The sequence below is a fragment of the Lepidochelys kempii genome, chromosome 3 (genome assembly GCF_965140285.1).
Source record: "Lepidochelys kempii isolate rLepKem1 chromosome 3, rLepKem1.hap1, whole genome shotgun sequence".
Lineage (NCBI taxonomy): Eukaryota > Metazoa > Chordata > Testudines > Cheloniidae > Lepidochelys > Lepidochelys kempii.
The window spans coordinates 30133369-30157540 of NC_136382.1; the positions used below are offsets into that span (position 1 = coordinate 30133369).

Below are 24172 nucleotides of genomic sequence, written 5' to 3' on the forward strand. Positions count from 1 at the left end.
TGCCAGCATCACATTTATATTTTATACTCTAAAAAGTAGTTTTGCTTATACTGCATGCTTTAAAGCCGATCCAAACAAACATATTATCTACTCAGTCTCACACAGTGTCCACATAATTTAGATGTTTATCTGATAATAATGCGACTCAATTCACAAGAAGAAGGGAGTGTGATTTGAATGACTGTGAACTTCATCACCTTCAGACACTTTCACTTCTTCACTTTCCCACAACAGAAATGAAGCAAAAGCTACCAAACAGTGGGGCGGGGAAAGGGAGGAAACAGATCTTTATTTTTAAAACCTTTGACCTTATAGGGTGCTCAGACACCATGGGTATGTCTACACCACAAAAAATACCCATGGCAACAAATCTCAGAGTCCAGGTCAACTGACTCATGCTCACACAGTGAGGCTAAAAATAGCACTCTAGACATTTGGGCTCTGAAACCCAGTGAGGGGGGAGGGTCTTGGAACTCAGGCTCCATCCTGAGGCAAAACATCTACACTGCTATTTTTAGCCCCAAAGACTGAGCCCCACAAACCTGAGTCAGTTGACCTGGCTTCCGAGACTTGCTGCTATGGTTGTTTTTTCATTTGCTTTGAAGGGTTTTGTGTTGATGAAAGCAAGACAAGGGCCCATTAGAGTCAGTGAAAAGACTCCATTGTCTTCAGTGTGCTTTGAATCAGACCCCAAGCCCACACACATCCACATAGCAGTGGACTCTGAATCAGAATGGTACTTTGAGAGATTGTGTGATGGGATCTACATACCCTGTATGGGCCAGGAAAGAGTTAATGAGCTGCTCTGGCCCAATCAGCCCTGCCTGTTACAACTGCAACAGGTGTCAGGCATGGACAGAGGAATCACAAGGGGCAACCCCAGCACAACTGGGAGAGCAGACCTCCAGCTCTTGCTCAGAAAAGAGCCTGGCTAGGGCCAGGAATTGACTAGAGATTGCTAAAGGTAGGCCTGACATGGGATAGTCATTCTGATTTACTTCCAGTGACTTACCTATAGTTGCTGATTAAGACTGCAGCAGGTCGTGACCTATCTACATCTAACTCGAGACACAACAGTGGATTATTGTGAGTCCAGGAGCAATCCTGTCACAGCTTGTCTACAAGATACAGTTGCACCAATGACAGGTTTCAGAGTAGCAGCCGTGTTAGTCTGTATCCGCAAAAAGAAAAGGAGTACTTGTGGCACCTTAGAGACTAACAAATTTATTTGAGCATAAGCTTTCATGAGCTACAGCTCACTTCATCGGATGTCCGATGAAGTGAGCTGTAGCTCATGAAAGCTTATGCTCAAATAAATTTGTTAGTCTCTAAGGTGCCACAAGTACTCCTTTTCTAGTTGCACCAATGTAAATGTAAATCAATATAGTTAAACTGGTGCAAAAAAGGTCACGCGGACACTCATTTCAGTATAAAAATGACTTATTTTGGTTTAGCTTAAGTCAATTTGGAACCAAACTAAAACAAAATTCTTATATCAAAATAGGTGGGCCCACATGCTCTTGCATCAGTTTAATTCTATCTGTTTCAAAGCAATTCAAGTTATATCAGTGCAACTTTCTTGTTTAGGCAAGACCTATGCTCCATTGTTCCAAGTTACACAGTGAAACCTGCACATCACTGAGGGTCTGATCCAACTCCCTTGAAGTCAAAGGTAATCTTTAATAGGAGTTGCACTGAGCCCTTTAAAGACCTCCCCTACTCCCTAAACTAGCAGTTCTCAAAGTGGGTCCCCAGGACTGGCTTAGACTTGCTGGGGCTCGGGAATGAAGCCCGAGGCCTACTGCCTGGAGCTGAAGCCAAAGCCTGAGGGATTCAGCCTTGGGCAGCGGGGCTCAGGTTACAGGCCCCCTGGCTGGGACTGAAGCCCTTGGGCTTCGACTTTGACCTCTTCCCTGCCCAGGGCAGTGTGGTTCGGGCTTTGGCTCCCCCACCCCAGGGCAGTGGGAATCTGGTGGACTCAGGCTTCAGTCCCCCATCCTGGGGTCATGTAGTAATTTTTGTTGTCCAAAGGGGGTCGGGGTGCAATTAAGTTTGAGAACCCTTGCCCTAAACAACCAAGATCTCTTCAGCACACCTTACAAACAAGCCAGGATCCCAGCTGGAGATGCCACTGGAGACCTAATCAGAGATGCTATTGAAAATCCAGCTGGAGAAACAATATCAAAGCTGCAGAGGGGACTCAGATGGAAAGTATTAAATCATCACTGTGGCAAATCCCAGAGAAGTGCTGTGATGCTGCACTATCGAATGGGGGGAGGGATAGCTCAGTGGTTTGAGCATTGGCCTTCTAAACTCAGGGTTGTGAGTTCAATCCTTGAGGGATCCATTTAGGGGTCTGGGGCCAAAATTGGGGATTGGTCCTGCTTTGAGCAGGGGCTTGGACTAGATGACCTCCTGAGGTCCCTTCCAACCCTGATATTCTGTGATCTCTAGTGAGATCCTTAAGGTGGTCTGGCTGGATATTCAGTTTATAGCATAGAAATGTAGGACTGGAAGAACCTCAAGAGGTTATCTAGTCCAGTCCCCTGCACTAAGAGAGGACCAGCTAAACCTTGACCATCGCTGAAAGCACTTTGTCTAATCTGTTCTTAAAAACCACCAATGATGGGGATTCCACAACCTCTCTTGGAAGCCTATTCCAGAGTTTAACTATCCTTATAGGAAGTTTTTCCAAATATAAAGCTAAATCTCTCTTTGTTGCAGATGAAGCCAATTACTTCTTGTGCTACCTTCACTGGGCATTGTGACACTTCCTGGGTTGTACACAGAGTTGTGAGGCATCTCTCTATCACCTGCCCTTAGCATAAGGAAGTCTGCCACGGGTCAGCTCCCCAACTCCACCAGCCATGGGCAACAATGCATTCCTCGCTAGGCAACTACGTTAAAGCCTTCCCAAAAGTGGGGGGCCCCACTCCACCTTTTCCCCCAGAGGCCCCACCTCCAGCCAAGCTGGAAGCTAGGGTGGGGCCAGGGAGCCCCTGTGTCCCCACGCCCCGCCCCGGACCTTTTGCCTAGGGCCGGTGAAGGAACCCAGGCTTCCCACAGCTGCCCATGCACTCTCCCCGACCCACCTCCAGCTGGAGGGTGGGGCCTTGGAGCCGCAGCCCAGCCATGATAAGATCCATGCGGGCAGCTGTGTTAAGCTGATAGGGAGTCATGGACCTCCACCTGCCCTGGCCCGGGTGGGGAGCCCAGGAGGCAAGGACACAGGCTGGGGGCTGTAAAGGGAAATCATGCCTCACCAATCCATTAGAATTCTTTCAGGGTGTCAGCAAAAACGAGGACAAGGATGATCCAACTGATATAGTGTACTTGGACTTTCTCAAGGCCTTTGACAAGATCTCTCACCAAAAGCTCATAAGCAAAGAAAGCTGTCATGGGATGAGAGGGAAGGTCCTCTCACAGATTGGTAACTGGTTAAAAGATAGGAAGCAAAGGGTTGGAATAAATTGTCAGTTTTCAGAATGGAGAGGAGTAAATAGTGGTGTCCCCCAAGGATCTGTACTAGGAGCAGTGATGTTCAATATATTCATAAATGATTTGGAAAAAGGGGTAAACAGTGAGGTGGCAAAGTTTACAGAGGATACAAAATTATTCAAGATAGTTAAGTCCAAAACTGACTGTGAAGAGTTACAAAGGGATCTCACAAAACTGGACAACAAAATAGCAGATGTTATTCCATGTTGATAAATGCAAAGTAATACACATTGGAAAACATAATCCCATTTATACATACCAAAAAAGTTAGGTTCGCCCCCCCATGGGGGGTGCAGAGGAACACTGGGGGGGGTGGCAACGCAAGGTGCCAGGCAGCAGGGGATCAGCTCTCGCCTCAGGCGGCCTGGGGCTCAGCTCCAGCAGATCTCAGGGGGTGTCAGCCCCAGCCAGAGGTAGCACAGGGCTTGGGCGCTCAGCCCTAGCCCCAGCTGTGGGCGATGGGGAGGGGTGGCTCTGGCAAGCCCTGGGAGTTGAGGGCGTCTCGGGCTCAGGAAAGCTCCAGCGATCCCGTTTTTACTTTAGGAAATATGGTCACCCTGTGTATTGTTCCCTGTTAGAATCAAGTCTAAAATGGCTGTCCCCCTGGTTACTTCCTCCACCTTCTGAAACAAAAAGTTATGTCCAATTTCAAGAACTTTTTGAACATTCTGTGTTTGGCCGTATTACTTTTCCAACAAATGTCTTGGTAGTTGAAGTCCCCCATTACTGTTAGGTACATCTTAATCTTAAATTGACCATCTTAACCTTAAATTAACTTAAACTGGCAGTTTTAAATCACACCACTGAAGCTTTCGGTAACAATGTGATGGCTGGATATGTTGCAACATTCCTTGGTACACAGGCTTCTTAATTTGATCTTCAATTCTAATAATATGTTCATAGTAAGAAAGCCGCCAAAACTCATCCACAACTGATAGAGGGGTTGCTGGGTGCAGCTACAAATATCCTAATTTCTGATTGTGTCCTGGAGCAGCTGATGAAGATGCTGAGAATCAAAAACATCAATCAGCCACCACTCTTCAGCCTTTTTTAGTGCCCATGTTTCACTGCCATACATCAGAATTGGTATAATCTCAGTTCTATAGATCTGCCACTTCATAGTTAACTTGGTGTCCTGACTTCCCCACAGAGGCTGCTGAAGGACCTGCAACATGGAAGCAATTCCTGCTATACAAGTGTCCACATCTTTCAAACATCCTCCAGCACTGTCTATGAAACTGCCCAAATATTTACATTTGCCACCAGTGTGATGTCCCTTCCAGACAGGTTGACACTGAGCTGGTTGTAATCTAAAGCTGGAGGCAGCTCAATGGTAATGGCCAGGGACATAGATTTATCCAGATTAATAACCAGACCAATATGAGCTGCATCTTGCCTGACTAGATCATATGTATTACGAGCTACATTTCAATTCTGTCCCACTCATGCCTTTTATGGTGGATTTGGAAACCTTAATAAAAAAAATCCCATGCCCAGACACCAAAACCCAGCACTCCCCCCAATACTTCCAAATTGCTTGATGTTTCCATTCCCTGCCCCCCACGTATGCAGCACTAAGCACGATTGCCAGGTGGCTGAGAAATAAAATTAAGACAAACACATTGCATCTGAGGCAGTTTTACTGCAAGAGGTACACCAGTCAAAAAGGTCCCACTTATAGTCATTAGCAAGACATGTGAAGTGACTGAGCTATACCCAAAGATGGCATGGAAGGTCATAACCAGAATGCTGCACTGTTGGATCTGTCATGAGATAGGGATCAGCTATGTTTGAAGCTTCTTCTTGCCATCTAGTACACCACCTGGAGGTGGTATTGAGGTTCCTTAAGGGAATTGTTCAAACTGGATGCCTTGAGCTGATATGGTGTCTCAGTGGATTAAAAACATCTTTAAATCGGTAGATGGTGCATGTCTTGCTCTTTAAGGAGCAGATTCTGCAAGGTAACTTGTAGCCTGATGTCAGGAGAGGTAATGTTGGACAGAACTGGCAGCCAGGCCTGATTGGTCAAGTCTCATGGTACCTGTTATACACGTGGTTTCAGTCAGGTGAGTGTCTACTAGTCCTGTGTGAGAAGAGCTGAATCACATAAGGGGGCAGTACTCTGCTGCAGAATAGATCTAGGCAAACCCAGAGTTTCTTAGTGCCTGAGCATTAGCTCCCCAAGTATAACCAGCTAGTTTGCTGATCTGGTTGCTTCTTGTTTTTTTCAGTAAAGTCTTGGTAACGTGTTCCTTGAAAGTGAAAGTACAGTCCAGTGTAACACCTAGGCACACAGGCTTTGGGTTGTGGCTCAGCCTATGCCTACTCAGAAAGACACTGTGCTATTTGTTGGCCTGTGTGGTGAACAGGTATATTTATTTGGAAATTATCTTTTTGGTACTAGGTTTAAGTCATGCATCTTTTGCATCTATTTTGTGTTGCCATTCAGGAGTTCTTCTAGGTGACTGAAATCCTGGTCATGTACTGCCAGATAGATGCCATCTGCATAGATAAAGTGCCTGGCAGAGGTGTTGGGAAGATCATTTGTGAAGAGGTTGAAAAGCGTTGGTGCTAGAACTAAGCCTTGAAGTAAACCATTGTTTTGAGACATAGGGGAGCTGGTTTTTCATCCAAGTGAAACTTGGAACCAGCAGCCTCTTAACAGTTCCACAGCCATTACTACCCACTTCGGTAGGACCATTGACAATTTGTACAGTACACCTGTATGCAAGATTGCATCATACGCAGCAATAAAATACTGCACCTGTCTTCTACCTGATCTGGAACCCATTCTCAATGCCAGTAGTGAGTGCCAGCACTTGATCACAGGTGCTGCGGTTTGGTCTAAAACCTGCTTGATCTACACTCACAATATCATCAACAGTGGGGGGAATTCTTTGAGAGAGAAGCATTTTGAGTAATTTCTACATGCAGCCCAGCAAAAAGATAGAGTGGTCACTTGTTCACAGTCTCTCTCAGGGTTTAGCAAGGGTATTACTTTTGATCCTCACCAGATCTTAGGTATTTTATTCTCCTTGATGACTCTAGCTAGACATTGTCTGCTAATTTATCCCAGGTTCTTCAGGAATTTGGGAGAGATTATCAAACCCATAGGCTTTACCTGTTTTCAGTGTTTTAATTGCCCTTTTTATTTCAACTGTGGTGAAAGGCTGGAGATCCTCTTAAGTTTCAGTATGCACCCTTTGTATCAACACACCATTTTTTTTCTGCACTTCTCCTTCAAACTCTTTGTCCTTATCTGCCTTTGTGACATATATCAGGTGGGTAGCAATGCTATTTGGAGAAACTGGGTAATGGTGCTGTGCTGAAGGTGGCTGAGCAGCAGCAAGTTTTCTGATTAGCACCAGGCTTTTTGGGTGGATCCTAATGTGTTTAGTTCAGTGATAGCCTGCTGTGTTTAGTTCCACGGTGGCCTGCTCCCATCTTGCTCTTCTGTTCAAGTTGTCTTAAAATATGCATGGCAATGTACTTCCTTCAAATTGCTTGAGGGGTTCTGCACGTTCCTCATCAGGACAGGAAACGCAGATCTTATAACAACCTCTTGAAATTGATTTCATGGCACCTTTGTGGATGGCTTTTGTGACCCACATATAAACATGGAGATACTGTGGAGGATACAAATAATACAGGGGTCTTTGAATTGTGTAAAGCTGGGCCGATTTATTTTCTTATCATTCCAGTGAGGATTTTTATTGATACTCACAATAGCTATGGTTACTCCATCTTTGGTAGAGATCAGACAATATGGACTATTTAGGAAGTTTTCCAATACACTGTTTATAGCTTGAAGTGGATGATTTCCCATGCCGGTGGTCTATGTGAAGTCAGGGGAGTAGTCTTGCTTCCATCTGGCAGGATGAAAAGTACCCCTTTGTTTTGGGTCATGGATGAGATAAAGATCATAGAGTAAGGCCCATTTCAAAAGCCCAACTCCATTTTCACCTGGCTCTCTGTATCCACTGGTGGTGTGGTAGCTGTTAAAATCTCCAACATAGATGGCAGATTGTGGGAGCTTTGCGGAAAAATATTTGCGGAAAAATATTTGGGATAGGCTAGGGTTGGTTGAGGGTTTGTACACATTTGCCACACTGAAATGACTGACTCTCAGGGCTGGTCTACTCTACAAACTTAAGTCAATGGAACCCACATTAAGTCAATGTAATAATGTATGCAAATACACTACAGAGTCCCTTCCGCTGACCTACGTCGCCTGTATTCCACCTCTGTGAGAGGCGAAGCGCTTGATTCCACATCCATGGGTTGACATGGGGGTAGTGTAGACACTGTGTTGTGTAATTCAAATGAATTGGCCTCCAGGAGGTGTCCCACAGTGCTCTGCTATGACTGCTCTGGAGAGCACTTTCAACTCCACTGCATGTCAACCAGGTACACAGGAAACAGCCACTCCCCTGTTAAAGCCCTGGGAACTTTTGAATTTTCATTTCCTGTTTGATCAATGTGAACAGCTCGCCAGCACAGCTGATCATGGAGACTCAAGGCTGCAAACGTACTCCAGCATGGAGTACACAGGAGGTGGTGGATTTTATTGCAGTGTGGGGAGAAGAGTCTGTGCAGGCACAGCTCCGATCCAGCAGAAGAAACGTTCACATCTATACCAAGATCACGCGAGAAATGGGGGAGAAGGGCTACACCAGGGACATGCAGCAGTGCCACGTGAAAATAAAGGAGCTTCATCAAGTGTACCAGAAGGCAAGGGAGGTGAACAGTCGTTCTGGTTCTGCCCCAGAGCCATGCCGCTTTTATGAGCTGCATGCGATTGTTGGTGGCAACCCCACCATTGCCCCAAAACACAGCATGGATACCACCCAGGAATCCTGGGTGACCTTGGGCAACAACAAGGAGGACATTGTTGACAAGGAGGATGAGAATGGGAGGCAGGCAAGCGAAGGATCTATTCTCCTTAACCTTTGGTCCAATCCCTTCACAGGACCAGTTGGCAGCCGAGCATGATGCCGGGGAAGGCACCTCTAGTGAGTACACATTTCCAAATAACTGTAGGGGTTACATGTTATTTTTTATGTTTAATCTGAACAAAAAAGATGTCGTGGGTGTCGGTGGCCGCTCCAGCTACGCAGAGGGTGCTCCCCAAAAAAGACTGTTTATGTGCACAGGGATGGCCCAGGAATCCTCCATAGAGATCTTTCATGGAGGTACTCTGCAATCCTTTGCAGAAGGTTCCAGGGAAAGGCTGCCTTATTTCTTCTACCACAGTAGGACACTTTCCTGTGCCTCCACTATTAACTCTGCTGGCCACATTGCAGCACAGAGCATAGCAGCATAAGGACCAGGTCTGTACTCAGACACTTGCAGCATCTGCTCCTTTGCCCCCTCTGTTACCCTCAGGAGAGTGATATCTCATAGGGTCACCTAGGGGAAACGGGGGAAGTTTTCAATGCTAGCCCTTAAACCGCAAACAATTCAACAATCTGCCCCCCTTTGGTGAAATCTGGATCACACAGCCACGCTTTCCCTAACATGCCATTGCTGTGGTTAGAAGCAGCATTGAAAAAAGGGGAGACGGCTTCCTGTTTGTCTCCCTTCCCCACAACCTGGTGCCGCCTTTGTAAAAAACAATCTATTTGGGGGCTTTATACTAGGGCCTGTCCTCAAGCACCATCCAGGTTGCTAGGAGAAAGAGGGCATTTCTCAAGTGCCAAACTGTGCTCCCAAGGATGTCTTCACAAAAGCAGCAGCACAAGACCTCTTGCCTATGCCTCGTGACCTTACTCACCATGGCTGGAGCAGCAAACTGACCCTTGCAATAGCCAGCAGTTGTGATTATGTTGTGGCTTACATTGAAGTGTATTAAGGGTTTGTTTTTTTTAATAAAAAAATCAACCTTACACCAGAAACAATGTATGCACAGTCAATGGTACCCTCGTGCTTTGCATTCCTTGCAGCCGAAACTTGCCTGTTAGCGCATCCTCCACACCAGGACAGAGACTTTCCTGATTAGAAGGCAGAAAAAGAAGACTAGGGAGGACATGTTCAATGAGTTAATGCATGTCTCTGAAACTGAAAAGACGGAGCTCAGAGCATGTAGGATTTCACTGTCCGAGAACCTGGCCATGGACAGGGAGGTCAGGAGAACATGCAGGGAACAGGAGCGTGCCACATAGGATGAAATGCTGCAGACTCTGAAGGAGCAATCAGACATGTAGGGGTGTCTGGTTGATCTTCAAGAAAGGCAGCTGGGTGGTAGACTCCCTCTACAGCCTTGCTACCATCATCGCCCAGTTCTCAATCGTCCTTCCCCAAATGTCCTATGAGGCAGGGGAGAGGAGAGTTCAGTATCCCTTGCACTCAACACTAGGGGAGGTTAGAAAGAACAGAAGATACCCGTTCCTAGACCTTTGACTGTTATTGCAGTGCATCTGTAAGCAAGCTGTCCTTGTTTCTCCCCTCACACCGCTATCTTGTTTTTCTTTGCAGTCTGTGTGTGTTTGTGAGCATAATAAAACAAAATGTACTGAGGAGAAAAGGTTCTTTATTCATTCCACACACAGTGGCTGGTGGGGGTGGAGTTTATAGGGGAGAAAATGCAATGGAGAGGATAGTTTGGTAAGGAACAACACACACAAGTGTCACGTTACTCTTGCTCATTGCTGAAACTGGTTTTCAAAGCCTCACGGAGACTCAGAGCCTGTCAGTACTTCTTATTGTGCTAGTATCTGGCTGCTCAAAATTGGCTGCCAGGCGATCTGCCTCAACCCCCCACCCCAGCAGAAACTTTTCTCCCTTTGTTTCACAGATATTATGGAGCACATAGCAGGCAGCAATAATAACAATGGGGATATTGCTTTCACTGAGGTCTAACGTAGTAAGCAAACACTGCCAGCGACCTTTTAAACGTCCAAAGGCACATTCCACCACCATTCTGCACTTGCTCAGCCTATGGCTGAACTGGTCCTTACTGTTGTCCCGTCTGCTGGTGTATGGCTTCATGAGCCATGGGAGCAAGGGTAGGCTGGATCTCCCAGGATCACGATTGGCATATCAACATCATCAAAGGTTATTTTGCGTTCTGGAAAAAAAGTCCCTGCTTGCAGGTTATTGAGCAGACCTGTGTTCCTAGAGATGCACACATCATGCACCTTTCCTGACTATCCCACGTTGATATCAGTGAAACGGCCCCTGTGATCCACCAGCACTTGCAACACCATTGAAAAGTATCCCTTTCGGTTTCTGTACTCTTTGGCAAGGTGATCTGGTGTCAAGATAGAGATATGCGTTCTGTCTATTGCCCCACCACAGTTAGAGAACCCTATCGTGGCAAAACCATCCCTATGTCCTGCACATTGTCCAGAGTCACTACCCTTCTTGGCAGAAGTCTGTTAATAGCCCTGCAAACTTGGATCACAACAGATCCCACAGTAGATCTACCCACTCCAAATTGATGCCTCACTGACCAGTAGCAGTCTAGTGTTGCAAGCTTCCACAGAGCTATCGCCACTCATTTCTCCACTGTCAGAGCAGTTCTCACTTTAGTATTGCTGCGCTTCAGAGCTGGGGAAAGCTCTGCACACAATTCCTGGAAAGTGGCCTTACACATTTGAAAGTTCTGCAGCCACTGCTTGTCATCCCATAGCTGCATAACAATCCAGTCCCACCAGTCAGTGTTTGTTTCCTGGGACCAGAAACGGCACTCAACCACGTTCAGGTAATGCATGACTGTCGCCAGCAACTGCGAATTGTTTCACTCTATGGCTTGCAGCAGGGCTGCTTGCATGACATTGCATTGCTCTTCACGGTGGCTCCTATCTCGGCTGTGGAAATACTGCAGGATAAGGCACAAGATGTTTGTAATGCTCAGAAGAGTGGACAGCTGAGCGGGGTCCATGCTTGTTGTGCTATGGGGTCTGCACGGCTAACCCAGGCTTTCGAAAAAAAGTCACACAAAAAAAGTCTTGGTTTGTTTGATGTTCATTTCAGGGAGGGAGGAAGTAAGTTAAGTGCATCATGGGAGGCTAATGCCATGTTCCTATAACCAGCCGCGCCAATGTTATGATCCCTTAAGGCATTGCAAGCCCTACCCAAAATTCCATTTGGCTACGTGCACTGTGGCATAGCTACCCACAGTGCAGTGCTCTGTGAGTCAATGCAAGCGCTGCTAGTGAGGATGCATTATGCTGACACAATGAGTGTTGTGTGGACACGCAAGATCGAACTGCTTAAATCGGAAGCTTGATGTCAACTTACAGGAAGTTGACTTAACTTTGTAGTGTAGACACAGACATATCACAGAAGTTTGAATTAGATGGCAGAGGTTTTGTGTCAGCAAGATCTCCTCTAACATAAGTAGAAAAGCCATGTTTTCTATGCAGAGAGCAACTCACAGGGTCATAACCTTGATGTTAAGGTAACTGGCAGAAAGGAAGCTGGCATGTGTCTCTTGAAGGCACATTACATCCATGTTATATTTGGAGGCTAGGGACTGAAGAATGGAAGGTTTAGCAGCTCAGAGGCCTTCAACATCCAGCTGAAGGATTTTCAAGGATAGGCCAATGTCCAAAGTTTTTTAATTATGGTTAATATCGCTGAGGTTGCTTGAGAGTCCATGCTGGCCAGAATCAGAAAGATTTGGCCTGCTACTTGCAGCTTTGTTTTCCCCAGCTGAAGCAAGTTATCTATGCGGTATACAACAGGGACATAGTTGCATTATTCCATGGTGGCTATAATACTGGTAGGGTAACTACTTCTTTGACTTCTCTGTTCTCCTAGCACATGGTATGGTTCACAGAGGGGTGAGCTGGGAGAAAGGTCAAGGGAGGTTTGCTGACCTCATGAATGGCTCCCAACAGAGGAAGAGAGGGAAGGAATCATGTTGCAAAACAAGGAATATGCCAAGAAGCTGTAATGAGTGTGTATAGACCAGCTGGACACAGAAAGGGAGATGCAGAAATGTTGGACACGATGCTAAAGCAGACAAGTTAGCAGAACATTCTTGCACTGTGCTCATGTGTAACACCCCAACCTAACCCCTGTCTTGCAGTCTATTGAGAACACAGGATGTGGGCAGACCCCTTTCACTTCCCCAATTGCAAGCAACAGAGTTCTCATGCCATTCCACCCTCCAAGGCAAAGAGCATAAAAATGGCCATATTGGGTCAGACCAATGGTCCATTTAGCTCAGTATCCTGTCTTCTGACAGTGGCCATGCCAGGTGCTTCAGAGGGAATGAACAGAACAGGCAATCATCAAGTGATTCATCCCATCATCCACTCTCAGCTTCTAGCAATCAGATACTAGGGACACCCAGAGCCTGGGGTTACAACCCTGAAAATCTTGGCTAATAGCTGCTGATGGACCTATCCTCCATGAAGTTATCTAATTCTTTTTTGAACAATGTTATAGTTTTGGCTTTCACATCATCCCCTGGCAATGAGTTCCACAGATTGACTGTGTGTTGTGTGAAGAAGTACTTCCTTTTGTTTGTTTTAAACCTGATACCTATTAATTTTACTGGGTGACCCCTGGCTCTTGTGTTATGTGAAGGAATAAATAATACTTCCTTATTCACTTTCTCCACACTAGCCATGATTTTATCGTATCACCTCTTAGTCATCTCTTTTCCAAGCTGAAATGTCCTAATCTTTTTAATCACTCCTCATATGGAAGCTGTTCCATATCCTTAATCATTTTTGCTGGCCTTCTCTGTACCTTTTCTAATTCTAATAAATCCTTTTTGAGATGGGGTCACCAGAACTGCATGCAATATTGAAGGTATGGTGTACCTTATACAGTAGCAATTATGATATTATTATTATCCTTTTTGAGATGGGGTCACCAGAACTGCATGCAATATTAAAGGTATGGTGTACCTTATACAGTAGCAATTATGATATATTATTATGTTATACAGTAGCAATTATGATATTTTCTGTCTTATTATCTATCCCTTTCCTAATGGTTCCTAACATTTTATTCACTTATATGGCTGCTGCTGCACATTGAGTGGATATTTTCAGAGAGCTATCCATAGTGACTCCAAGATCTCTTTCTTGAGTGGTAAGAGCTAATTTAGTCCCCATCATTTTGTATGTATAGTTGGGATTATGTTTTCCAATGGGCATTACTTTGCATTTATCAACATTAAATTTCATCTGCCATTTTGTTTGCAGATTAAGAAAACAGCTACAATCCCACACACACATTTTGGTGATTCTGTCTGCACAAAAGTGTGGTCAGCCTGTACTTTGGCTATTTCAGCACTGTTTTAGTTTACAAATTTGCACTGTCTCGTGTATCAAATCAAAGTTTATTATTTACAGCTACACTCATTAAGGTCCAGCTCTCCCTAATAACATCCTTTCCTAATAAGATCAATTCAAGGTATATGCATTAAGGTGTCTCTACCTCTGCCTCCCAACAATTAGTGAAGCTGTCTGCCTTACTCTCACAAATATTGTGCAAAACACAGCAAACAGCCATAACGTGAGGCAGATATCCTTCAAAAGCCTCCAGTCTTGTTATGAGACACTTCTACCTTCCTTTCAATCTTTCAAATGCACACTCCTTCTGCAGCTATTCAGGGTACACTTAAATAGCTCTTTTCCCTTATCCAACTGCCCTATAACAAAGCTTCAGAAGCCAGGAAATCAACAGCTAGGATGGATCTCCCAGAATAGCAGTTGAAACCATACCACCAATAATGTTCACAGTGGTTTGGGGAGTAAAAGTTCCATTTTTCATTGCAGAAAACAGATGTGAGTTTATAAAGATTCTGGCCACACAGACCTTTCCTGATCACCCCACATTAATAAACCTGCCATGGTGATCAATCAGGCCTTACATAACCATGCAGAAATACCCATTTTTGTTGATGTACACCAAGCCCTGGTGGGTGGGGGGGACAAATAATAGGCACACGGGTCCCATCACTGGCTCCTGTACAATTTAGGAACCCCAAGCATTCAAAGCCATCAGCAACCTTCTGCTCATTGTCAGGTTTTATGATCCGGAGCATTAGCACCCTCTCAACAGCAGCACACACCTCCATGACAACAACCCTGACAATTGTTTTACAAACTGGTTAGCTATTGCCTGGCAGCAGTCGGGGTGGACAACTTCCAGAGAGTGATAGCCACACACTTCTCCATATTGAGGGGGACTCTCATGTTAGTGGTGTGGTGCTACACCTCCAGGTGAGCTCTCTGCAGGTTTCCAGAAAGTGTCCTTCCACATCCCAAAGTTCTGCAGACAATGCTGGTCATCCCAGGTCTGCATCATTATCCTGTCCTACCAGTTGGAGCTGCTTTGCTGCATCAAAAAGTGGCACACCACTAAGTCAAGCTGGTCCAGGAAACAGTCATGCAGAAATAACTGGTTTCATTCTCCTACAGCAGAATCTGTGTGGGGTCATGATAGTGAACTTCCATCTCCTCCATAGTCACTTGCCTGCCTGATTCCAATGCCTCTGGAGCACTCTATTCATATTAATAATGGCCAGGATCATGGTGCTCAGTAGTTCTTCCTCTCTACTGCCTGACAGCTGTTAAACATTTGTTTGAAACTGGAACAGTTTGAAAATTATTCTGGACAGCAAAAGTCAGACAAATTATGGGATACTTTGGAAGGAATCATTGACCCCAAATCACAGAATTCCAGTTGGTATCCCACAATGCACCATAACCCATAATGTGTTGAGCCTAGTGGCAGAACACTACACCTTGGGATACCTGCCCAGAATGCTGTGTGTTTATTTTGAAAAAGCTGTGTGGATGTAATAATTCAGAAGGTAAGTGGGGAGGTGGGGACTTTCCTGCACAGACAAGGTCTCAGTTTGCCAGTCAGGCTGCCTGCAAAAGCAGGGCACTGGAGTCAGTGACCAAGGAGGTCCCTTCCAGTCTTATGTTCCAATATGCAAACTGCAGACAGTACTTAACACAGTTCTTCAGAGGGGTTTCATGGGACTTCCTTCACTAATGTATATAAAGTGCTTTAAAAGTTATTTTACTAATGAAATGAAAATATTTTCATTTCACTAGTGATCTCTAGTTGGTTGTTTCATTTTTAATTTAGGATAATGTATATTTATAAAGTGATTTCTGTTGCCCTTTAGATGCTGACATGGATGTGACTTATGTGTGTTCATGTATGTACATTTTATTTCAAAGTTGTTAATGCTTCCACTCTACTAATACTAGTGGACTAATATTAGTGCACTTTGCTAAATATAAAGAATATTCTGTTTTTTAAATTGTGAAAATATATCTGCATCAAAGAAGGTGGTTCAATAACAAAGGAGGAGTCTAATATTGTCATGGTGGGGAAGGGCAGCAGCTCCTCAGCTGATGTAAACTGTCATAGCTCCAGTGACTTCAAATGGAGATATGACAATTTACACAAGCTGAGGATTTATGTTTGCACTGGGGCAATTGTGATATAATGAAGATTATAACTCTTCCTCCCAATTCTGCCTCCAAACAAACAAATGAAACTAAACAGGGAACAAGATTTTTACCCAGAGTAGCTCTCTAACCCTTCCTCATCCTTAAACTTAGCTTAATTCCTATGGCCACAGATGGGAGAAGAATCAGGACAGAGGTTGAATATTAAAACTGACATGGAAGCCTACAACAGTCTTGGGATAAGGAACAAATAGCCAGTTGGCAGACAGTGTAATCAATTCATCTCAAATTTAAGGAAGCCATCTTATCAGTCATAACTAGAGATTACCTGAATTAATTCATGAAAGATAAACTATGCCAGAATTCCTTGCACTGATGAACTTTCACTCAAGAAGGAAAGACTACATTTTGATTTTCCCATCAGAGTTGTTTTTGTAACTTTCCCTTGCTACTGGCTGGTATGGTCACGTGGAGTTACAATTACCGATTAGAATGGAAAGTATCAGAAACAGTTCAATGGCTACACAAGCCTCAATGTGTGAGAGGGAGAATAAAAAATAATCAGAGTAAAAGGGAAAACGAAACATAAAAGACCAATCCTACAACCTTTATTCAAGAAGAGCCAGATTCTGAAACCCATACTCACACTAAGTAACACTTTACTCCATAAAACACTCTAATGACTGGAGTGGGAATATTCATGGAGCAAGATACAATTCAAAATGAATTAGATCCATAATGGTTGTAGGATCAGGATCATAAAGTATACAAAATGGAAATGTATAAATAATATTAAAATGGAATTTTGCTTCAACGAATCAAAAAAATATGAGATAGGAAAGGTTTTTTGGGTTTTTTTTTAGCTTGATGTATCTAGTCTTCTTGTAAATGAAGTTACTTATATGGGCCCAGATTGTGGTTTTAGGCATATGCTTATCTGTAAGTCAACTGAAGTCCAGCACACAGATTAAGCATGTTCATAAAGCTTTGTAGGACTGAGACCAAACAGCCCATTGCTGCAATCCTAATTCATGCGAGTAACCTTTACTCACACAAGAAAACACATTTAACTCAAAGAGATTGCAGACAAGAGCGAGGTTTGTAGAATCAAGTCCTTGGTTTGTGGAAATTCTGTTTGAGATCATTTTGCTTGGAGATTCTATAAATGACATACTGAGACAAGTTACTGTACTGTACAATTGTCATATATCTAATATTTTGTAAAAATTTGGGCAAGAACTACTTAACCAGCATTAGATTCAGATCAAACATAGAACCTGTTCATAAACAAAACTAAACAGCTAATATCTGGAGGAAGCGCATTAACATATATTCAGCCATATTAATCAATCACAGCAAGTTCTCCCCCTGCCCCCCAGTAACCCAGCAGCAAAAATATCATCCAACTATCAAAATGACTAAATCTTAGGGCCTGATCCTGCAAAAACTTACACGTGAGTAACTTTACCCATACAGCAATCCCATTGAACTCAATAAGGCCAGCTGTGTGATCAGTTACTGATGTGCTTGTTTGCAGGAACAGTACCTTAGGTATCATTTTAAAGAAAGAGCACGATAAAGACCAAAGCAGCCAGCCCACCAAACCTTGTAGTCTGATTCCAGCTACAATCATGGTGGTAACAATGGGCCTGATTTCCTCATGGAGTTCCACTGTGGTTGTTCACTATGGGGGCTGGTTTGCCCTCACAGAATAGGCTGTGGGATCAGTGGAAGACCACGGCACTATATGGGTGCTGTGCCTCATGCTTCAGAAACTGTGACCCTAGTCCCTGTCTTCAAAGAAGCTGCACTATCAGGGGCTCACACATGGCTGCAGCTACACTGAGGTTGCCTCTTCAAGGAGAGGGCTCTATTGGAGAGCCTTTCCTTTGTACGCTACATTGGATACAGGAGGCATAATGTGTATCCTGTTTCATTTACGAATGAAGCTGAATGCAGGTTAAGTTAAATAAGACAAACTTTATTAAACTCTGTGCACTGCTCTGTCTATGTGGCTGGGTTACTTCCAACCTAACACCCTGCATTCCCTGCTTTTTTGGTGTCCCATCAATAACAATCCCTCCAGGGAATATAGGCCTGCTGACTCCACTTCCATTGATCACGATACATCTTCCCAATTTTACAAACAAACATTAAAAACAAATAATTGACAACCAGATGTCCACTCTACGTCCCTTCAGCCAGAGTTGCTTGCACATAGTCAAGTTGGAGGCTCGTCTTTACCACTGACTTAGCCTGTTACCTAGCCTCTCTTTGAGATAGTTTGGTCTCAACAGGCAACCACACTGGGAGTGACCACTCTCTGTCTCCCTGTCTCCTGAATCTAGCAAACTGTCTCTCTGTGAAGTCTCCTCCCTTCCTGTGGGGTTGGCCTCCAGATGGTTCTGTCTCTCCGTTCAGTGAGGATCTCTGTAGGTCCTTGCTGGGTGTTGAGTCTACATAAGTTTCTGTTCCAAATTAGGCAGTCTCTCAAGTCCCCAAAGTTGCACATAGTCCCCAAAGTCCCATAGTCCCTCTCAAGTCCCCAAAGTAGCAGCCAGTGTGCATAAGCAGAAACACAAGGGTATCTCTCTCCCCTTCAGACTGGTATCTAGTAAAAACTGTTCCACAGTTTTGTTCTGCTTTTTAGGAGCAACAGGTCCTAGGACTGCTGTGGGGCTTGAGGCAGTGGTGAGCTTTAGAATGGTGCAGACCTCTCTGCTTTGTACCCAATAAGATAAAATAATAGTTTTAACTTTCCTGCAGTTGTCATCCTCCTGCATGGCCAGGAGCTATACACTCACACTCCTCCTTCCACCAGGTCCATTGTTGGGCTAGGTTTGTGCAAAATCTGGGGCTTCAGACCAAATCCATGGCTTCACACTGCCAGCTGCTGCACATCAGAGAACTCACAACTCATGTACTGCCACCACATTTCATTCACAATGAGTGAAGCTGAATGCATGTTAAGCTGAGCAAGTGAAACTTTATTAAACCCCGTGGACTGCTCTGTCCACATGCCTGAGCTGGTTCCAGCCTAACTGCACTTATTATCTCAGTGTCCCACCCATAGCACTCCCTCCAGGAAACATGGTCCCTCTGAATCCATTTTCACAGACCATGACACACATCCTTCCTGGGCTTGTCACCTTCTCGCTCAGTCTCTCACCATTCAAGTCTCCATGGAACAACAGGAGATCTGCATATAGATCTGGGGACACAATTCCCGCCAAGGAGAACACCATGTTCTGCTTTTACACAGCAAGTAATAATGATAAACGAAGAATAGGAATATGGCAGAATGAGGGATACAACAGTGAAAGGCCATGCAATAGCAATATATGCCTTTGTTGGTGGTGGTGGTTGTTTTTATTTTGTAAAAAGCAATGACCAGAAATGAGTCTGGGGAGAGTTTAGCATTTTTGAACTTGCAGAATTTTTGCTGCATTGTCCCCTCAAGAGGGAGCAACAGTGAGTAGCTTTGCAGAGGTGGCAGGAGCACTGACCACACCTCATGTTACATCTGTCTCTCTACCTGTCTTCACAAGAACACTCATCTCTGTGATATCTAAACACTTATGGCCTGAACCAAAGCCCAGTGACATCAACAGAAATATATCAGTGGGCTTTGGATCAGGCCTTTTATGAAAATATCTTTCTCAAAACAGTTTATTAGCCACAAACATTTTCTTTGGAAATAAGGCTGGGCACACATCATATTTTAATCACAATAAACAACATTTCCATTGTCTCTACAAGTGAAAACAACAGTAATACAAAGGTAACTTAATTTTAAAGTCACACTTATGTATGAAAATGTTTTATTTGCTGTTATTATAAGTAACACCTAAAATGATTAGGATTAAGACACCTAAGTAACATGTAAGATTAAATCTATTTTTATTTTTATCCAGATTGTTTACTTATGCATATGATAGCACTTTGTGTATGGTCAGTTTAACCTTTATTTTGTGCACAGCAAGAGGGGGAGGAGAGACATTTAAAAATAACACAGGAAAATGTTCACCAAATCACAAAAATGATACTTTAAACTTATTTTTAAATAGACTAGATTTCCAGTTGACAGAGTCAGATTCAGCTCTCTAAACTCTCTCTGTGAGCCTCATCCAAATCCCATTGAAGTTGATGGGAATACTCCTTGAATCAGACACTATATCAATAAATCATAAATTATGGTGTGTTCAGTAACATGTATAATAGAAACTAGACTGTAACTTAACTGCTTCTTTAAAGACACTGAATCTGCACATAATGTACGTCATGGCAGAATCTGGCCTATTATTCTTATTGACAAACGTACTTTAGGAGCGTGGAGGTTCTGCAGGCACAGGGGGAAAGGAGGGAAATGCTGTGGAGCTGATACTTCCTTTTTCTCCCACAAAACCCAGAATCCACACATTTCGCTCCCCTCTCTTTGTCAAAACAGAGGAAGAGCATTGGCCTAGAACCAGGATCTTCTTATTAAAGGGCTTTAGAAATCAACAGGGATAACATAAAAAACAATCTGCCACTTTACTGGTAGCCATTTTTAAAAGTGAATTTTAATATAAGGATGAACTCCTTAAGGAAAACGTTCAAATTACTCTTTGGTACCTTTGAAGGCCTTCTTGATGACAATTCTCCCTTACTACTCATTGTTTTATGAACACGCATTCAAATATTGTCTATAAATATAATTTTTCCTTCATTTACACATACTGTATAATTACACAAAGCATCTAACATTGCCATAGATTGCTTTTACAACTGTTAATACAGTTTGAAGAGGTTAAAGTATTGCCACCATATAAAATTCTGCCAGTATTCATGTTTTTTTTTTAAATATTACATTTTCTGTAAGACACTCCATGTCCAAATGCCAGTTCCCCCTTATTATTTTTTGAAAAAAACATGCCATTGGTAATGTTACTACTTAAATAGATTGCTAACTTTCTTTATTCAGCACATGAACACAAACATGGAAACAATAAGACAGTATTATGCTTATGGTAGAAGAACAGTGTTTACACAAAGCAAAAAGAAAAAAAGATACATTTGTCAGAACTTCTCTGGATGTTAGTAGATAGGAACTGTGGTCACTGCAAAATCTGACTTTTGGCTAACAAAGATTTGAGTTTCTTTTGCAAAGGGTTGCATCTCCCAACCCAGTTTCAGATTTTAAAAGCCTATATTCCGCAATAAATATTTGTAGTAGAAGCTTTGAATAGTTAGCAACAGTCTAACACAATCTAAGACAGACAAAGCAAGGAATTTTTATTTTGAGTAAAATTTGTGATTCTTTTTTATATATACATACATATATACACACACTAAGGCTTTTTATGAATATTGATGGTGATGATTATTCACAGGAAATAACAGCACAACTGAAAAACAAGCAAATGCTTTATTTTGTATTAAGGTAACAAAGGAGTGACAGATCACATACCATTCACTGTTCAGACTTGTGTTCACTAGAAGAATCACAAACAATAGAAATTAAAGAATTTTCCCCCACCCCCAAAATAAGTATGCTCACTATCACTACTATATTTATGGATTTTTCAGTATTTCCTTTATAAGAATGCATCATTTTTGGGAGTTCATCACTCAGTGATAAGTTTGCTCTGGACTAAAATGGGATATCAAAATCCCAGTAGTCTTTTTTCTAAGGTTTTTTTCTGTTCAGGATTTCAAATGGTTGTATTTAAACTGTATGCATACACAAACATGCACACAGCAAACAACAACAACATTTAATTAAATGTAATTTACTAGTTTTTGGAAGTGTTTTGGCACTAATAATTGGAAACTTTTCTTAATGAAAACCTTTTTATGCCATTAGCCTCTATTATGGAATATGTTCCGATTTTTAAAAGAAACCCAACAGCACCAAAAGAATTTTAAATGGCTAATTAATAAGCAGAGGTGACTTTTCACATAGTATTATATGACTAGTGTTAAAATTAAGTCAAGATTATTTATTGTTATGAAATATTGTAATATCTCAAAGATTATGAATGTCAAAAAATTAACTTCCTTAATGAGACGTTAAACACACAAATAGACAATAGATCTAAGGTCAAGTTAAAAGAAAAAAAATCTTCAGAAGGGTATGTACTCTTTACACAATAAATGGAATACAGGCATTTATAACTGAACAACAGCAAAACAAATGAACCCATATGGTAACATTGTCTCCAGCTGAAATCCACAAAGCAAGGAAGTCCAGAGAAATGAGTAAAATTCCATCCTTAACGCATTCTATTCTGCTTACGTATTTATGGACTTTCCCATCAGAGGTTGATTTCATTACCACAGGCCTGATCTGAAACACACCAAGCCAATGGAATGACTTCCACTGACTTCCAGGAGCTTTGGATCAGGTCCATCTGAGTTGCAACATCAATAAAATCGTCTTTGTGGAGCACTGTTCCCACAAAGCCAATTTGCACAGCTAACTGAGTCTAACTAGGTAATGTCACATTAAGTCCAAGTCAAAACAGATAGAACTTACGTGTTGGTTGCGGGTTTAAGACATGTCCTTAATGTAATCTTAGCATTTTTTACGCATGTATCACAGTTATACCCTTCAAAAGTCAGGACACTCAATTTCTAAAAAAATCCAAGCTGTAGTTAACTGGCAATCAACTTAAAAGCAATTTTGTATACAGCAATTTTTATTTTGTTAGAAAAGCAGTTCACCTTTTTTAAACCTCCAAAAAATTATTTAATAAGGGTTTGGACACTGGAAAAGAGGCAGAATGTTGTTCACAAAACAAGAGAGGGCTTTAAACAAAAAAACAAAAAAAGGTGTATCTTAAAAAAAGACCTGATCTTGTTCTCCAAGTGAAATCAATGGCAAAACTCCCACGGACTTCAATGAAGCAGGATCAAGCCCAAAGTCATCCACATATTTATTGTTTTAAAGGGATAATAAAACTTTGAGTCCTGAAATAACAATTAATAGTCATAAAAGCTTGTGAAAGAAAAGCCCCATTGTTGTGAATTATGTGTCTTGTCTTTTCTCCCGGCCTCTGTGTTCACAGATTACAGGAAAGATCTGACAGTGAAACAAAGCAACATCAAGCCTGAAACTTATACTTACACAGTTATCAATGGATTTACATTGCTGTAAGTGAAATCAGAATCAGTACCACCCTCCCAAGGTTTCGCAAGACAAGGGAAAGTGATGACTCCATCATCCTAGACTCGCATCTAAGTCAACCTACTACAGTTATGCCACCTTTTAATTGCCACATTTCTCCCATTCCTGGGTTACAAAATGAGGCCACTTGTTGGTCAACCTTCCCCTAAAACCTTGGAGTGAGGAGGGGGCAGAGGAACTATCAAGGGGCACAAAGATTCCAGATTCACTACCTTTTTATTCTGACTGCAGTGTTTCATAATGAAAATGGAAATAAAATCCCCAAATAACCTTATTCATAAGACACAAAACAATGCTGGACTCCCTTGCAACTGCCTAGTTCCTGATAGGATTCAGGACATTTCTGTACAAACTCCTACATTATTATTACTTGCTTCCAGCAGTGTCCACAATGTGATAGGTTCTGTACAAACACCAAACAAGTGATGGTCTCTGCCTGAAGAGCTTAGCCTTACACCCAGAAAAAAAGCAAAACAAAAAGCAAGGCAGAGCATAAGGGAAATGGGAACAAGGTCTCCCATATGTAGGTACTCTTATTTCCACTGCCTTCATCCAAGCCCCGTCTACAAAGAAGCTGACAATAGCTCAGGTTCCTGCTTTACGAATTTGTCCCTTGTATTTCAGGTGAGATAGCATTTGCCCTAACAGTGCAACTGTCCCCACCATCTCTCCTCCTCCTATTTGGGGGGCTGGGACAAGGTCCTCAATCCTGGATATTCCCAGCTCCTGCTAATTTATTACCTGAATCCCTCTCCCCCTTTACTCTGTTACTGCTGCCCACACTTCCTCACTCCTCTTGTTAGGGAGCTCCCAGCTACTCTCCCCTGCACCCTTATTCCTAGGTGCTGTTAGTCTCTTCCCTGTGCTGCTACTGCTGCTTTCCCTTCTGTTGAGCAGACTGTACAAGATTTGCAAGTTGAAGGGGACCTTACCTCTGAGACCTTCTTTGTTGCTCTGCCTGTTCTGTGACCACGTTGGGAGCAGGGGATGATGGATATTAGGGAAGTCTGAGCCTCTCCTTGCTGTTAGCAACGTAGACTGGAGAGAAAGATAGAGATGCTGCTCTCTCCCCCCCTTCCCTCCCCTCCCCTCCCAGTCTCAGCCTCCTCCTCCT

General features: G+C 43.0%; 1 protein-coding gene across 6 annotated transcripts in view; it reads right to left on the reverse strand.

Annotated features, from left to right (window-relative positions):
• The window catches only part of GREB1 (growth regulating estrogen receptor binding 1), a 175694-nt gene that overhangs the window by 130597 nt on the left and 20925 nt on the right, over positions 1-24172 (reverse strand). For 5 of the 6 annotated variants that reach the window (XM_073336003.2, XM_073336002.2, XM_073335994.2 and 2 more), the window contains exon 1: positions 23991-24117. The exons of the other annotated variant lie outside the window; for it this stretch is intronic. The gene's annotated coding sequence lies outside the window, so the exon portion shown is untranslated. Of the gene's footprint in view, positions 1-23990; positions 24118-24172 lie in introns of those variants that run through there. 6 annotated transcript variants of the gene reach the window in all.